Source organism: Carassius gibelio, chromosome B1 (assembly GCF_023724105.1).
Source record: "Carassius gibelio isolate Cgi1373 ecotype wild population from Czech Republic chromosome B1, carGib1.2-hapl.c, whole genome shotgun sequence".
Lineage (NCBI taxonomy): Eukaryota > Metazoa > Chordata > Actinopteri > Cypriniformes > Cyprinidae > Carassius > Carassius gibelio.
Window position 1 is genome coordinate 36,598,096 of NC_068396.1, and position 19,497 is coordinate 36,617,592.

The window sequence follows — 19,497 nt, forward strand, 5'->3', positions numbered from 1 at the left end:
AAATTCATCTAAAGGTTGTAATAACTGTTGCAAATGTATCATATTAAGAGTTCTTTTTATACATCATAAGACACAATAGACCAAACTGAGCCTTTAAGCACTCACATATTTGATTGACTGAGTGTTCATGCTACACAAACTGACACTATGTTTCACAGTTTTCAGAACTGGTCCATAACAATATTTTATGTGAAATTTGAATGTTGTATTCAGTTGTTTAAGTGTGCTTTGAATTTAGGTTAAAACATTTTTTGTGGATTATTTTCCTAATTGTGAGTAGGATACCTACCTGAGTATTCCAGTGTATATTAGAGGAAGTCATGGCCTAATGGTTAGAGGGTTGGACTCCCAATCGAAGGGTTGTGGGTTCTAGTCTCGGGCCGGACGGAATTGTGGGTGGGGGGAGTGCATGTACAGTTCTCTCTCCACCTTCAATACCACGACTTAGGTGCCCTTGAGCAAGGCATCGAACCCCCAACTGCTCCCCGGGCGCCGCAGCATAAATGGCTGCCCACTGCTCCGGGTGTGTGCTCACAGTGTGTGTGTTTGTGTTCACTGCTCTGTGTGTGTGCATTTCGGATGGGTTAAATGCAGAGCACAAATTCTGAGTATGGGTCACCATACTTGGCTGAATGTCACTTCACTTATCACTTATCACTTAGAGTGGCACGATTCCGAATTGTTAACATAACCTAAAAATAATACATATTTAGTTATATAATTTCCCTTAAAACTTTATTTTGCATTTCCATTGGATTGTAAATTATTTTCTTTAAAGTGTCTGCTTTGAAAAACAAGGGAATAAATGATGCTGTTTTTTGCTGATAAGACATCACCACATATGTGGTAACATGTTAAGGTTCTTGCTGCAGTGCATTGTGGGTACATCACACAAAACTCATCAATGACAACCCAGAATGCATTGTGGTATGAAGCATTTCACCATTGTTGAGATTCGTACACTAATTATTGAGGTCTCTGTGTGTCTATATATTATGTGGTTCATTAACAATTAACAATGTATTTTAAAAAGAAAAGACAAAAATACATAGGATATAAATCTGCAAGGTGTTATATTGCAACAAATTTTCCATGGTAACTAACATTCAATTATTAGCAGAGATTAGACTCCAGATAAAACTAGTTAACCAGATCACTACATGATGAAATTTTTGACATCAGCAAGTAACCAATGACACCTGCTGGCAATGTTATCTTGCTGTTTTTGGCATAACAAATATAGTGACACCAGTTAAGCAAAAAGTTACATTGAAAAGAGTCATACTGCCTAAGTACTGATCACCATAATGGTGACGTCAAACTAAACTATTATTTTCAATAGACCCTCAACACCTCTGTTAATCTCAATAAGAACTTTTCTACATTTATTACAGAAATAAAGTCAATCTTGTTTATAATAAGTGAAGTTGGTAATACTGTTTTTGGAGATATTTACGCTGGAGTTTGACACCGAACAGAGGTTGGGTTTTCACTTTCAACCAACATTTGACTTCTGAGCAATGTCAGTCCACATCTAGTGTGATGGGAGGCTTCATTAGAATGTTAGAGAATAATGTTGTAACAATGTTATCAATAGACATTTTTAGAATGTTTTTAGAGAATGTTATCCTAACTTTTAATTACTAAAAGTGTGAATGTATACAAAAATAAAGCAGATACAGAGATCCTTTTAAAATTAAAGCTATACGGTGTGCTGACTTTTGATGGTTAATAGCAGAGCAGCATTTGGTTTTAAGGTATTCAGGCTATTCAATCAATGCAGACACCTCAGTTATATTAGTCCAATTCATTATTTCATTTGAAGTTACCAAAATAGTGACCAGTGTTTGATTTAGTTGGACTCTTGCCCGTGATGTTTTTTCTCTAGTTGCTATAATTGTAAGAGTAATTTACATGGTGAAGTAAACATCTGATTCACTTGCTTTGTCTAGTGTCTAATCTTTTATTATGAGTGAAGTGTTATTTAGTGTTGATTCACTGTTGGTTTGTTATAGCCAAACTTGTAATTTAATCTTCAGAAGTGGGAACTAAAAAAAATTCCAACAGCTTGTGAAGGCAGCATAAACCCGAAAGATACAAAAAGCTCAACATCTACCAGTTTCCTCCAACAGTTAAAAACAATGGATGCTGAAGTTGTCTTCTATGATGTGCAAAATCCCAGATGCGTAGTTCAATATTTGTCCATAGTTCAGTTCATGACCCTTTGATGACTGGTTGAAAATGGTCTGGTTCTGTTGTCATCCGGCTGTTCTGCCTACATAGCAGATTCCTGACTTCATATTCTTCTATTTTACAAAAAAAGTCCCACCTTGGCAGACCTACCTGACCCTCTGTCATGTTATCATACTAATCATGACATGAAGACAATTCACAACCAGTTTATTGAGAAGGGAAAGTTCATTTGGGTTGCTTTTTTGGATTATGAGATGTGTGGTATGATTTTGAAGCTCACATTTCTTGCTGAGCATTTCCTGAAAACTTTGTACTGTTGGTGTGCCACAGGGAACAGGGATGGGATAAACTGGTGTATGAACTGGTGTAATGAAACCTTTACATTTTCAAGTATATTTAAGATAACTAAATAAAAATGGTTATAGTGACTCCTGGTGGCAATTGCAAAAATAATTGAAAACCTGGTAACACTTTATTTTGATGGGTCTTTTGAACATTCTGTTGAAATCCTGAGTGTTGAATTAAAACTGCTCAGAGCATGCATGGTCCCACTTCTATAAGAGTGTTAAAGTAACACTGCAGCAGTGTTAAAATCAATGAGATAATTAAGTGATTAATTAAGTGATGATTGAGAATGTGTGATGAACAGCTGCTATTAACAAACAGAATCACTGAAGAAAAGAGAAAGAAAGTGTGTTGTATATGTGTACATGTTTTTTCTATACTGGTGGGGACTTAAACTTGAATACACACCAACTCATGGGGACTTCAGTCAGTCACACTGAAATGAACATCATGAAGGTATCTCTGTTTGGTTTGTTAAATGATGTTCAACTATTACTGAACTACAAAAGAAAAACGGTAGCACTTTATTTTACAGTCCAGTTCCTCATGTACATACTATGCACTTATTATAGTAATTACAATAACTATGTAATAACTAGGAACTAACCCTGAACCTACCCCTAAACCTAACCCTACCCCATGTAGTTACCCTGTATTACCAGAACTTTCTTAGATAAATACACTGTAAGTAAACTATAAGTACATGTAAGTACACTTACTGTAAAATAAAGTGCAACCAGAAAAAGTCCTATTAAACAAATATTATTGTACTGCTTAAATATTGTGGAAAAATTGTACAGGCTCAGGATTTTAGACATGAGCACTTATCATATGATCCTCAACAGTGATTACAATAATTATTCATGCTACAGTGCATGATGGGAGTTTTTTACTATGGTGTTACCCAGCATGCACTTCAGCTTGAAGCGTTTTGTTGATTGTCACCATTGTTGAGATTCATCTTATTAGGGCAAGGTTTCAAAAAAGATATATTCATTGCATACATTAGATTTCAAATTAATTCATTATGACTATTAAACCAATGGTTCGTTTGCATGTGGCAGTTCCACAAGGTAGGCTATTTAAAACTCAACATATGTTCAATTAAATAAAATTGTTTTGGAAATAAACAGGCTGATGCCTCATGGTTACTTCATCATGTAAAACCAGCTAGTAGCAGCTTTCTGCACAGCACTGATCTGAACGCTTTATAACAGCACATGTACTTTTACACACTGTAAAAAAAAAAAAAAAAAAGTTGTGTCAACTTAAAATAACTTATTCTAAGCGCTTTTTTGAGTAAACTTAACAAACGGGGACTAAAGTCTACCCAACTTAAAATAATAACTTATCACAAGTTGTCACAACATAAATAGTCTGTGTGTGTCTAAAAAGCACTGGAGCTCAAACTTCTATATGTGTTACCCAGATTTAAAATGTTCACTGTTAATATTAGAGCAGTACTTTCTTTTGCATGCTGTAGTTTATCTGTGACGATTAGTGATGCTAATATGAAGCCTCATGAAGCATTAAGATTTTCAGCCAAGTGGTTCACAAAATTTGTGTTAATTTCAGGAAACTTAATTTGAAATTGACATGACATTCAGCCAAGTATGGTGACCCATACTCAGAATTCATGCTCTGCATTTAACCCATCCGAAGTGCACACACACAGAGCAGTGAACACACACACACACACACTGTGAGCACACACCCAGAGCAGTGACCACACACACACACTGTGAACACACACCCGGAGCAGTGGGCAGCCAGTTATGCTGCGGCGCCCGGGGAGCAGTTAAGGGTTCGGTGCCTAAGTCATGGTATTGAAGGTGGAAAGAGAACTGTACATACACCCCCCCTACAATTCCTGCCGGCCCAGGACTCGAACTCACAACCTTTCGATTGCAAGTCTGACTCTTTAACCATTAGGCCACGACTTCCCTGCTCACAATACCACCTGGTGGCCAACGAGTGTAAAACAAGCAGATATATTACAGACACAGGTGTAGAGTCCAGCGATCAGAAAGAAAAAGTCCTGCCATATTTTTGTTCCACCCATGAGTTCAGCAGCTGATTTCACCACAGGAGGAATCAAGTCATTCCTTTTAAGTCCTCAAAGAGTTAAAGTTAATGAGATAATTAAGTGACTAATTAAATGACGATTGTGCATTAGTGATGAACACCTGCTGTTATTGAGAATTACAGAGGATCAGATGATTTATTTTAACCAATAAAACATCAGCATCTGATCCTCTATAACACACAATAATGGCAGGTGTTCACCACTAATGCACAATCATCATTTAATCACAGAATTATCTCATTAACTTCACTGATTCATTGTTACTCTAACACTCTGTACTGTGCACATTATACGTGTTCATTTAAACTGAGGATTCTTTGTGGGGTTTAAATGGTTAAAGATTTAAGATGAAGAAAAACATAACCGGATTTAACATGCTTTTACTGAGAGTTACAGAGGATCATATATTGATGTTTTAGTGGTTAAAATGTCCACTAGATGTTACCATCATGTGGAACAGTGTTTGCAGTTGTCAAGCGTCAGTTGTCAAGCGTGTACGTCTGCAGACTGCAAGACGGGGGCTGAACTTGAAGTGGGCGTAACTTGAAGTAGGAGGCGTAACTTGAAGTTGTTCAAATCACACAGAGCCACGCGAGATGTCAAACGAGATTTTGTTGGGATGTGTTCGAAACCGCATACCCTTTAATTAGGCACTTAATTTCAATAAGTACTAACTTAACGAGTGCTAATTAAGAGTTAAGAGACTGTAAAAAGTGTTTCTCTATATTTATTCAGTAAAATTGTGTTAAAAATTTACAAGCAATATTATTAATTAAATTTAAAACATTTTAATTAAGTAGAAATAATCATTAAAAATGAGTAGAATAACATGAACAAATTAAGTAAAATTTACATAAAAATATTGATTTCATACAATAAAATGTATATAATATAATATAAAAATATTGATTAGTCTGTACCGATTTTTCCCGGAAAAACACGAGCGTCTGGAGGCGTGACGTGTGGGCGGAGCTAAAGAATCACGAGCGCCAGTAGGCTTTTGCGTTAAGAGCGTTTGAAAGCTGTGACATTACCGTGAGGGAAAAACCATTATCCAAAACAAACCATGGCTTACAGTCAGATTCAGCCGTTTATTTATGATCCAGAATCAGATCCCGAGGCTGAAATTTAACAAGAGCAGCATCAGCAACAACGTCTCTATGTGGTATGTACTGAAACTGTATATATTTGCTTAGCAGTTTTGGAAAATGACTAAGTTCCACTTTGTCGTCTTTTTTTTTTTTTCTTTTAAGATGTACATGTGGAAAGTGCAGTTTGATGACAACATTGCATGTTGTTTACTTGATGTGCTTACACGCTGATAGCTAAGTTAACAACACAGAGATATTTGAAGCAGTTTTACTCACCGCCTGCGGTTCCAACACACGATCGTGACCCTTTTTCGTTGGGACTGCATTATCCTTAAGAAATAAACGATGTGCAAATCCGTCGTCAAACTGGGCCTTGTTTGTAAAACAAGCATCTTCTAAATGCAGGGAACAAACAAAAACTCTGTTGATGCTCTGTAAAAATAAACTCCATCCACTGGTCCCTTAATGCTGTTTTTTCTTTGGTAATCTGTCCAGGGTTGACTTGCCCTGGCAACCAAAAACACACTTCTTTTGTGACATTTGGCGACGCTCTCGCTCTGATCAGTGAAGTCTGTTGTGCTCTCAGTGCTCTGCTATACGGGAGCGTGCGCTCTTCTGGCAGAAGTGCCCTTAGGACCCATATAAGGAAATTCCGCTCCATCCGCTCCGTCACACAGAGCCATACTCGAAAAAAAAACTTTCCGAAACTTGTGACAAACTGGATGGAGTATTTTTGGAACATTGTCCAGTGTAACAGTGTAAAAAACTCAGTATGCATGAAATAGCATTTCACCCCCCCACACCCTTAATAAACGATGCAATCCGAACGCACCCCTGGCTCACACAGCCAGTGAGCAGGTGGGTTAATGATGAGATAAGCGGTTTTGATTGGCTAAGGCAGAGTCATGTGTTTCATGGTAGCCAATCAGAGCCAGTGTTTTTACACACATGCCGGCACACGCATAGACATCATATAAGTAGACGCCCTATTGGCCGCTGGGCGACGAGATTTGCGGCTGCCATCTTGAACCGGTCGTACTCCTAGTTTCGTTGCGAAGCAGCAGTTAAGATGTGCTGCATTTTCCTGTTCTAATCGGCGGACCATCGCAAGTACGGCTCGGGATTACTTTTCACAAGTATGATTTAACATTACTATTATTACTACTATTATTATTTGTGTTTGCGCACGTGATTTCAGGAAGTAATGTATATTAACCCTCTGATGGTCTTCGTTTCCTGTCCACACTCGTGTTTTTTGACAATAACATTTAATTTTGTAACAAGATAATAGTTTTTTTTTTTTTTTTTTTTTTTTTTTTTTTTTACAAATGTAATTTTACTCTGTTTGTTAATGTTTTTACTCAACATTTGTGTAGTTTTTGGAGGATTTATGATATCTTATAAATTTCCATAAATAAATAAATATTTATTTAAATAAGCTTTTTACAACAAAAAAAATAACTTTAACCACTAGATGGCTATAGAGCTCCACTATATGTTATTTGCAATTTGACTACCTGAAAGATATCTTTTCACAAGTTGGATTCAGTTGGATTCATATCTAAATATTATAAAATCACAATTATAACAAAAATAAAATATTTTTAGTCAAATGTTAGTATTTTTTTTACTGAAAAAATCCCAGTTTTTCAATGTTACATTACAATGCATTGCAGGCAGTAAGCATGGTAAACCGCATGACTTCTGTAGACGGGGTTGGAGCAGGTTTGTGTGTGTGCATGCTAAAATTGTTTTGTCTCATCCTGTCATCTCACTCTCTCTCCCTCTTTGGTGGTTCTGCATTTTGCATGATTGTTTTTTTTTTAATAATTATAAGAGAGCAGTTGTTTTATTACCTCACAAGTGTGTGTGTGTGTGTGTGTGTGTGTGTGAGATGGAGAGAGAGAGAGAGAGAGAGGGAGGGAGGGAGAAGTGTGTGTGTGTGTGTGTGTGTGTCTGTGTGAGAGAGAGAGAGAGAGAGAGAGAGAGAGAGAACCAGAGAGAGTGTATATGTCACAAATTATAATAAATTGTTTCTTCAACTTATTAAAATATCTTATTTTACTGCAAATATCTGTTTGTGCTTCTTTATCATATTTATAGTGTGTGATTTATAAATATCCTACCTCACATATTTGGCGGCTCCACGGCTCGTTCGTGCCAATAGGCAGTAGCGTTCGATGGGGCGTCTACCTATAGATGTCTATGGGCACACGCGGCTGCGCCAGCGGCGCCAAACACACACACACACACACACACACAACAATTACACGGAGATTCGCAGCAGCAGCAGAGATGGCGAGTGAGGAGCAATCCGATGAAAAGTTGGCATTTTCAAGGTGAAGATATAAGCACTACATCAAATTCATTGTGTCATAGGCAAGAACGTGCATGTAATGTGTACATGCAATGTGTGACACGCATCTACAAAGCTAGTGGCCAAAAACACTTTTTTTTACAAAGATAATACTTGAAGTGCAGGATAAAACTCTTGCTGTCTGTTGACGTGCAATAAATATTGAAATTTATGTACGAACACCTGTCTGTTCTACTCATTTCAACTGACTTGTAAAAAGATTATTAAAAAAACTTGTTATTGTGATAGACCCACCAAAGTGTGTCTCAGTGTCCATCAGTCGACCTGGTGAAATAGTGGAGGGAGATTCAGTGACTCTGATCTGCAGCAGTGATTCAAACCCTCCTGCTCTGAACTTCAGCTGGTTTAAAGAAGGAACATTTGTAGGATCTGGAAGAAACTACAGCATCTCAAACATCAGCTCTAATCACAGTGGAGAATACAAGTGCAAGTCCAGCAATGAACATGGAGAGAAAGACTCTGGTTCTATGACTCTAATCATCATGGGTGAGTTTTATTAATCATATTCTATAATCGAACCACATATACCTGCGTTCTTCCTAATTTGTTAGCATATATTGTTTTATTTAGTACTGTTAAATATTTATTGTGTATGTTTGTTTTTCAGCAGTCAGATGTTTCTCATCTGTTGCTACTGGTGTTGCTGCTGGTGTTTTACTCGGTGGAGCAACAGGTGCTTTTGTGATGTACATTTGGTAAGATGGTCCTTTCATAAATTACTGCTGTATATTTGTTTACCACATGTGCATGTATATAACATCTAAAAACAGGTTTTCCAGTAAGGGACGTGTCTGATTTCATTAAATTAGGTTTATTAGTGAATCTTTGAATATTTCTAAACAACAATATTGCAAACACATGTGGTTGTTATTTAAATGTGCTGTTTATTCATCTTTTATTCTGACAGTCTTACTAAAAGGATGAACAGAAGATCTGCTGTGAAGAAGTCTGCGGTGAGATGATCAGCGTTATTTACAGTGTTTGTCTGCAAGCAGAGATGAGTCGTACATCATTATTAAGAGTATAAGACACGTGTCTATAGTTCTGGATCCAATAAAAAAATAAACAAAATAAAAAACCTTCCTCTAAACATTAAAATCAGTACAGTCAGACAATCAGATTTTAAACATGAACTCACAGTGTTTGCGTCCTTCTCATTCTGTAGGTCTCTGATCCCAATGAAGACACATATACAGCTCCTGAGCTCAAGTCCATGACCTCTGACCTCTACGACACACTCACAATAAGTGAGACATCAAAGTCAGATCATCATCACTGATGATCACATGACTGATCTCTCGCTCTCTTCACGCAAACCATTTGTCCCAGTCCCCCCACAGACTTCCGAAGACTCTTGATTTGATCATAAACAATGCAAAATAATTTCTGGCTTAGTGTTTAAAGAGAACTGTTGTCTGTTCACTTCTCTGTCTGTGCACGATGGATGGGTTAAATGCAGAGAACGAATTCTGAGTTTGGGTTCACAATACTTCACTGTATGTCACTTTCACAAAAAAAGAGAGATCTCATTACATAAATACCACCATATAATGCTTAAACATTAAGGAAGGAAAGAAGGAAGGAAGGAAGGAATTAATGAATGAATGAATAAATAAAAAAACAGTTTAGGATTAGGCATTTAACCATGACCATTTATCATATGATCCTCAACAGCGGTAAAAATAATTATTCATACTGCAGTGCATTATGGGAGTCTTTCATGTATTGCAACATGAAGCATTTTGTTGATTGTGACCATTGTAAAGATTCATATGCTGGTTCTTGATATCTGTGTGTGTGTGTGTGTGTTTAAAAAGCAAGCACTGGACTTCAGATTTCTTTATGTGCTACACAAATTTTAAATTCATTCTCTGTAAATATTAGAAGAATGCTTTTATTGTATGCAATGGTTTCATTGGGATTATTCAAAGCCTAAACATGTGAAAGCAAAAACATTATTTGAGATATAAGTAATCCAGCTCATTGTGAATCTGGTGAACATCTGGTTCTCTATAGTTCTCAATAACAGCGGGTGTTAATAATCAGAAAGAGCTTTATTGCAAAGTATGCTTGCGCATACAAGGAATTTGTTTTAGTGACATAAGCTTCCAGTACACAGAGACAACAACACACAGAATAAATAAATAAAAAATAGGCAAGTAAAAAAGTGTGTAAACAATTGTGCTATAAATGATAATGGAATAGGATTGAATAAGATAAAGGGATGTATTAGGTATATGGAGGGGTAACAAATAAATATAAAGATATTGCACTTTTTTTGCATAAGCATAAGTGGGGGACATTTAACTATTCATGAGGTAGATTGCCTGGGGGAATAAACTGTTTTTGTGCCTGACTATTCTGGTATTTGCGGCTCTGAGGCGCCGGCCAGATGGCAACATTTCAAAGATGGGGTGACTTGGATGTGAGGGATCCAGAGTGATTTTCTGAGCCCTTTTCCTCACTCTGGATGTATACAGTTCTTGAAGGGTGGGCAAGGGATCACCAATAATCCTTCGGCATTCCGAACAGTTCTCTGTAGTCTTCTGATGTCTGATTTTGTTGCTGAACCAAACCAGACAGTTATTGAGGTACAGTACAGACTCAATGACGGCCAAGTAGAACTGTTTTAGCAGCTCCTGTGGCAGGTTAAACTTCCTCAGCTGGCGAAGGAAATACAACCTTTGCTGGGCCTTTTTAACAATGGAGTCAATGTGATTGTCCCACTTCAGGTCCTGAGAGATGGTGGTTCCCAGGAATCTGAATGACTCCACTGCAGTCACAGTGCTGTGCTATTTCATGATGGTGAGTCAATCATAATTTAATTAGTTACTTAATTATCTCATTAACTTTAACTTTTTTGGGACTTGGGATTTGACTCAAGACTAGATTGTGACTTGGGATGAATGACTTTTCTTCCTTCTCTGGTGAAATCAGCTGCTGAGTTCATGGGTGGAGCAAAAATATGGCAGGACTTTTACTCTTTGGCCCCTGGATTACCCACCTCTGCACTCAGAGTTAGTGATGGCGAGATGAAGCCTCATGAAGCTTTCAGCTTTCAGCCTTTCAGTGAAGTGGTTGATAAAAGGGGGTTAATTTTTGGAGGCTTAATTTGCTCACAATACCCCCTGGTGGCCAAAGAGTGCAAAAAGCACATATATTTATAACAGGCAAAGTTGTGAATTCCAGGGGTCAGAAAGTAAAAGTCCTGCCATATTTTTGTTATTTTTGTTCCACCCATGAACTCAGCAGCTGATTTCACCAGAGGAGGAACCAAGTCATTCCTTTCAAGTCAAAGCCCAAGTCCTCAAAGAGTGAAAGTTAATGAGATAATTAAGTGCCTAATTGAATTATGATTGTCCTTTAATGATAAACACCTGCTGTTACTGAGAATTACAAATAATTTATTGTTTAAAATGATGCCACCATCATGGAGATCAGTGTTTGCTTTAGTTGGGCTCTTGACCCTTTTAATAATTCAAAATAATTTGCTTTTAAACACTTGCAGTTGTGTTACATAGTAAATATTAACACATTGTTGAATTAAAAGCTTAAAAATGCAAACTAAATTGTTATTTTTCTTCTAAAATAAGTTTATTAAATGACGTTCAGCTATTATTGGACTGCAAATAAAATTCCTATTAAATTAAACTATCATATCAGAACAAGGTTTCAAAAATGTATGTTCATTACATACATTAGATTTCAAATGAATTACTTATAACTATTAAAGCAATGTTTCATTTGCATGTGTCAAATCCACAAGGTAGGTTACTTAAAAACTGAACATATGTTAAAAAAATAAATAATTGTTTTGGAAATTAACACACTCAAATCATTTAATTAGTCTCTTAATTATCTCATTGACTTTAACTCTTTGAGGACTTGGGATTTAACTTGAGAGTCGTTTGTGACTTGGAAGAACTGAACAGACAAAAACTGTACCCTTGTGACAAGCTATTGTACCCCTAAAGGTGCAATTATGTACTTTATTTTCTGAGAGCGTGGATGGACAGTGAACTGTTCTGGGCATTTCTTCATGATTTTTCTACAAATGTTCTTGGTGGATTTTGAGGTTTTATTATTGTTTAGCTGTTCATATAAGTCACAGCAGGGTGAGTTTAAAGGGAAAGAGAACTACACAAAACACAACAGAAAAGATTGATCATAAAGCTGAAGATTTCAAAAGCTCAAATTAATATATTAAATTATTTTAATTTATTTCAAAGTCAGATTTTTCTTCCCTAAAGATGCTGTTGATTTAGCTTACCCAAATGTTAATTATAATGCATTAACTATCAAACATGTATTAAAGCTGCAGTAGGTAACTTTTGTAAAAATATATTTTTTACATATTTATTAAACCTGTCATTATGTCCTGACAGTAGAATATGAGACAGATAATCTGTGAAAAAATCAAGCTCCTCTGGCTCCTCCCAGTGTCCTATTGCCATTTGCAGTTACAGACCGCTCCTGGTAAGAAACAACCAATCAGAGCTGCGGTCCGTAACTTTGTTTGTGTTCAAAATGTAGAAAAATGTATATAAAAAGCGAGTACACCATGAATCCATTTTCCAAACCGTGTTTTTGGCTTGTCCTGAATCACTAGGGTGCACCTATAATAAGTGTTTATATTCGGACTATTTTAGATTGCTTCGGGTGTACCGCGGCGGAGTAACCCAGTACCTTTGTGATTCTTCATAGACATAAACAGAGAGAAGTAGTTCCGGCTACGATGTTCTTCCGCAAGACGCAAGCAGTTCTGTTTATTAATCTCTAGAGCGTCAAAAGTTCCCTACCGCAGCTTTAATGTGTAATTAAGCCTGCTATTATTCATGCGTGAATCCATATGACTCCAGTTGTAGTTGAGGAGAGCTCTTCATAAATTCGTGATTAGTTAACAACTTTAATAATCATTAGTATTTCATAAATTAAGTATTAATTTAGGTATTATACATTCAGGTACCCTTATTGTAAAATGTTACCGTTACCAATGAGAAATTCCTTCATCCTGAAAATCAAATGTAAAGTAATCTGCCCTCTTGCTGTGTTTATTTCCTGTTATTGTCGAACAGTTTTATTCAGTGTTTTATTGTTGTTATTATTATTATTTGTGGGCTTATTTTGTCTAAACCAAAATGTGCAAATATTTAGTTTTAAGTTTTAACTTTTTTTAATTAAAACCTTTACATTAATAATGAGAGCAAATTCTACATACTTCAGTTGTATTTACAATAAAATATTTTTAGCCTAAAAATACAACTTAAATTCCTCATTTGATAATTCGACTAGATTACTAGTTTCACTGACATGCAATATATTCTGATATAAGAATTATATTTGATAGAAATGCTTTAATGTTACAGTATTATTGCAAGCATAAAGTAAAAAAAAATTATAATAATAACAATAAATAATCTTTCCATAGAAGTGATGGTGAAATGTGTCTTGACAGATAACTGTGCAGTTTCTGTTTTCTGAAGAAAAACTAAGAATTATTTAATGTTTTATTTTACAAGTATTCAAACACTGAAATCAGAAAGACCAGAGATAATCTAGGCCTGCTTAAAATACAAAATGTGTCTATATATTAAGTAATTTTTTGACACATCATCAAACCATCTTTAACTGGTGTTTTAACCAGGAGTCGAATTAACTTTTTTTCATATAAATGTGTGTCCATTTCTCAGATGTTTTTATAGAGGCTGTTACATGTGTAGGCTCATTGCCAATAGGTGAAGCTGTTTGTGTATTATTAACATGAGCGTTAAAGGTTTACCAAACAAAAACTTTTAGGTGAGGTCTATGTTTAATCCTCAATCATCAAACACTCTTTTTACGCCATTAACAACACCATGCACAACTTTTTCCGGTGCCTTGACGATCTCTTTTGTTCCTCCGGTCACAGCACCGGTCACCGGAGACACCAGCAGAACTGCTGTGGCACCAATAAATTCAGCGGTGGAGCCCACGCTGCTCAATTTACCACCAGCCTCTACGGTGCTGTACACCGCTCCTTTCACTATCCCCAGAGGAACGTCCACCACAGCTCTGGCCACGCCCACCGCACACTCAGACACACCCAGTGCCACACCTCCCACGAATTTCAGCAAATCCATGATGTCTTACAATTTTGCCCTCTTACAACCTGTGATTCCTGTGAGCAAAATATGGAAACAACATGTGTATGTTATAACAATAAGTAAAAATATTTCATTACAGTACTTAATGTACTTACAGTACTAAAATTACTTCCTAATTAAAATGTATACTTCAACAGTACATTTTCCCAAAGCATATTCATTACTTACTACAAAATAAAGTCAGAAGAACACAGACTACTGGAAAGCAGGTTGATTGAATAATTGGTCTGGCATTTGCAAGTCACACAGCAAAATCCCCAGTGTTAATTTAACACTCTGAGTGTGGACTCATATAAACACTAAAGCAGTGTTAAAAGTAACACTGCAGCAGAGTTGAAGTTAATGAGATAATTAAGAAGTTAACTGAGTTATGATTGACCATTATTGAAGACACCTGATGTTAACAAGCAGAATCACCAAACCAGAAAATCACAATTTGTGTGTCACCATTATAGTGGTCAGTGTTTGCTGAAATTATAGATGGCAAAAATGCTTTTTAAATTTATATAATTTGTAACATAAACTCGAGTGAGAAAGAGAGTTTACTAACATGACGTGTGCAGCAATGTTTTTAACTAACTTTTTGCTATATTAACCATAGTTTGACCATGGCATTTGTAGTAAATCTGTGGTTATACAAATGGTAGTCAACAGACCAAAACCCCATGGGTTACTACTGTTTTACTATAATAAAACCATGGTTATTTTTTCATAAGGGAATTGCTTTGGCTGTTTGCTCTCAGAAAATGTTGCATGTTTTTCTTTCTTTTTTATAGCAGTTAAGAGCTTATTATTATTATTATTATTATTGTTGTTGTTGTTGTTGTTGTTGTTGTTATAATGGTTTTCAACACTGATGATGAAATATTTCTTGAGCAGCAAATTATCATATTTTCATGATTTCTGAAGATCATGTGACACTGAAGACTGGAGGAATGATGCTGAAAATACAGCTGTACATCACATGAATACATTTTAAAATGTATTCATTATTTATAAAAACGTATTTTCAATTCTGAAAATATTTCATAATATCACTGTTTTTATTTAATAAATGCAGCATTTAAAAAATCTAAAATAGTTCTACGGACACAAATGCCGAAAATAAATATAAAATCATATGTATATGTAGTTGTACTTAATAAAATAAATAAATAAAATAACAAAACAAATGAATACAAACTTTTAACACATTGGTGATAACATTATAGACCCATTTGATGTCCTTTTATAAGATATCAATCCATCACAAAATTCACAGGAAGAATTTGATTCATTATTTTAACATATCATAGATGTCTTACCGTCAGCACCTCCGCTCAGGAGATAAAAGAGTCTGTAAAGTTGTTTTCAGAACCTGTGATTTAAATCAAAATGAAATAGACTTAGGCCACTATACATGCTAAACATGCTGTACATGACTAAGTAAAATATACTAACCTGAGGTCACAGGTGCTGTTAAAGCTGAGCTTCTTTAAGTCAATGTTGAGTGTCTCTCAGATCATCTCTGGGATTTTATACTACACTCACTGGAGGAACTGAGATCAAAAGATGAGAGACTCTAACGCAAATTGAAACCTCTGCGTAAGCACAGGTTGATGGGAAGCTGGTGGTCAAGATTATTTTAGACTCAGAGACATTTTTACTTTCGTTTTCTGGCATTATGTCATGGTGGGGGGGGGGGGTTGGGTGGGACTGCATTGCATGGAAATTGCTATGTTCTTTCGGTTTTGTTCATTTTTTGCTTAAATAAAAGGTTAAATCATTCTGCTCTTTTATGAACAATCTAAAATCCCCTGATATATATTTCTCAAAGTTAATTCCCGAGTGTTAAATTAACACTACTCAGAGCATATATGGTCCCACTCTAAAAGAGTGTTAAAATAACACTGAAGCAGTGTTAAAGTTGATGAGATAATTCAGTGATTAACTAAGTGCTGATTGAGAATTAGTGATGAACAGCTGCTGTTAACAATCAACATCACTGAAGAAAGGAGAAACATAAGAACTACAACTGACTTCAGACTCAGCCTTAGATGAAATCAACTGAAATAAAATACATGAAATCTCTCAAGATCTCAGCAGAAGATGATTAATTATCTCCACAAACAGCATCACCAACTTCATGCATTACTAACCAGTTAGACTATCTAAAACAGACGTTCTTTATTGAGAATTAATGTTTAGATGTTTTAGAAAAAAAAAAAAAAAAACCTGGCATTTAACACTTTGGCTAGATATTTGGGTGAATGAAAACACAATACTTACATTTCAATGTGAAGTCCCCAACAGAACTCTCAGCTGCCTTGTTCTTTGAATATATACTAGGGCCGGGACTTTAACGCGTTAATTGAGATTAATTAATTACACAAAAAATAACGCATTAACTAAGATTAATTAATTACAGAAAAAAAAATTCCCGCATTTTTAATAACTTATTTTTGCACTGAGGAACGTTTCTCACTGGATGAGTTTCGCCGGACCGATTATACTGGAGCACCAACTAGCGTTCGCTTCGCATATCACTACTGTCTATGATATCACTGCAGCACATCGAGCCTCAAGTATCACCTCAACGCAAAACATATAGCAGCTAGCGTGGACTTTACACTTTATGTTGAACTATGTATTATTTTGTTGGTGCAACAGTTTATGTTGAACTCTTTATTGTTTTGGCCAAGGTTATTGAGAGTTGGACTTAGTATGTTATGGCCTCTGAAGCAACAGAGAGATGTTTTCTAATAGTCAGTGTTTCCAATGTTCTGAATGTAATTGACAGTATTGTGCTTTACTAAAAAAAAAAAAAAACACTTTACAGAAGGTTCCAGCACCTATAAGCTTCCTGAATTTCTGAAATGTACTACTTCTAAATTGTTTCTAAATATGCTATTGCAAGTCTGCTAGACTTGGTTGAACAAAAATAAACAATATTTTGTCGCTTAAGCTTATGTATTCAGTCATTATTCAATGGTATACTATAAATCCTACTAAAAAATACAAAAAAAAAATTACTTCTCACTGTTCTCAGGTCAAATATTTATATGCGATTAAAATGTGATTAATTTAGATTAATTAATTACAAAGCCTCTAATTAATTAGATTAATTTTTTTAATCGAGTCCCGGCCCTAATATATACACCTTCGTCATTTGCACACAAGTGATTCTGGGATATGGTAGGGTGCGAATTGTCCATCAGATGTATACTTCATTTTCATGTGAATTGAAGGGCGCATTTGAAGTGTGCATTCTGACTTAGGGACAGCTTACATTGTGACGCTGTGACGCTGTGACGCAATCGAACTTCAAATGCGCACTTCGGAGTCCATGCACAAAGGTTTGGGACACAGCAAATGACACACTGTTTTCATAATGAATGATGTTCAGTTGCTTTGACATATATTATAATATAATAAATAAAGGTGACTTGACTTGACTTGAATTACCTGTAATCCATTGCTATAGTAACGAAGCAATTTCATGCGCATCATGCTATTATTTTAGTGCAGTTGTCTCACAGCCACTGTGGTCAAATATTGAGATAAACTTTATAAAGTATCGTCCTAATATATTAAATTGGTATCTTCTCCGATATTCATTTTTTGACCATTATTGAGCCGATTCTCTTCAATCAGCTGGAATGATTTGAGTCATTCTATGTTTAATGTGGCTTAAAGCATTAAAACAGTGTTTTTAAAAGACCAAACTCAGTAAACACATAAATGATAAAGCATTCTATTCACAGACAGGCAGATGAGTCCAGAATAAGAATGCAATGTGTGTCATTAAGTTTTAAGCGTTTTCCTCCCATAGAAAACCATTAGACTAAAAGGAAAACACTTAATGTTGCATAATGTATTAAAATGTGTTTTAAGAAGACCAGAAAAGCTGGTTATAGGAGGAAATTAAACGCTTTGTTAAACAAGCTAATCTGCTTGTCTGTGAATATAATTAATAATTTGTTTCTTTATTAAACACCATTTAATGCATAAAGCCACGTACTTTCATATTAAAAGCCGTGTTGCAAGGTTAAATTTTTTTACGAATTTGTGCAATTTGCTTGTTGGTAATACACATTTAAACTGTTATCCATTGTATTCTATGTTGTTGGGTATCACAAAACGGAATATAATACGAAAAAGTAGGTACTATCTTACAGCGGTCTCCTTTCCCCCACAATGCATTGCATCACGTCACGTTGGGGAGAGAATTTACCAAAGCCGCCTTGAGAGCATTGAGAGTAACTAGAGAGACGAGAGTATTCAGATAGCGCAGAACGCAGATTATAGATAAATAGATAAATACATAGATATATATAGATAGATAGAGTACATATATAGATAGATAGAAAGACAGATAGATAGAGAGATATCGACCAACAGAAACCCAAACGCACTCACTTCCCTACAGCACAAGCTTTCCAGCGCAGTCTCCATGGGACAGCACCGCCCACACAAGCACCTGCCAAACACAGCGACAGACACACGGCTACGTTTGCAACAACATTTTCACCGGAGGAAGAGATAAACGCTTAGAAACGTCCATATAGCTAGCATGATGCCTTCTATTTCTAGATGAAAAAGACAAAGTTTACCAGTACTACAACACTATGACAAAGGTTACCGATACTTATGTGAACTAACGTCATGATCACTGCCACGAGATATAAAGAAAACATTGATTTTTTTTTCACTCTGTGCTACTCAATGACAGTAAAAAAATTAATAAAATTATATCACGTATACGTGTGTGAGTGTGTGTGTCGTTATTGCGCACTGCTGCTTGTAAACTAGCTCCAGTGCTCATTGCTGTGATGTTAAATGATAGCAACTCACCAGGACACTTCACCAACTCCACTCGTTCTCCTCGGACCATGCATTACAGGCTTTCACGGACATCAGTTCTTGACAATTCCTCATTTGCCCTCTCACGGCTGGCTCGATCGAAATTACACGGCTGCGGGCCATCATACATGTTTGCTCTCGCCACCTCTTCCTCATCCCAGTCAGTCGCGTTCTGATGCTGCGTTCCAGGCAGGGTTTTCAGCTCGTAATCACTATTTCATATCACTACTAACGACTTTGTACCATTCCAGGCAAGTTACGCCAAACTTTCTGAGCGCAAGGAATTGTAACTAGATGATTTATTTTATTGCAACGTTGCATTGACCTAAAATTGTTTTTTCAACGTGTACTACTTGCATAAACACCGCATCAGCAGGCAGTATTATTCGTAGAGGCTGTCATTGTTGTTTCGCGTTCTGT

General features: G+C 36.0%; 1 long non-coding RNA gene across 1 annotated transcript; it reads right to left on the minus strand.

The window, feature by feature from the left end:
• Window positions 1-13,401: 13,401 nt before the first annotated feature.
• LOC127948738 (uncharacterized) lies at window positions 13,402-15,785 on the minus strand. Its single transcript, XR_008152172.1, has 3 exons — window positions 15,676-15,785; window positions 15,540-15,592; window positions 13,402-14,249 (listed from the first exon to the last, which is right to left on the minus strand). It is a non-coding gene; the product is annotated as an uncharacterized LOC127948738 (long non-coding RNA).
• Window positions 15,786-19,497: the final 3,712 nt, after the last annotated feature.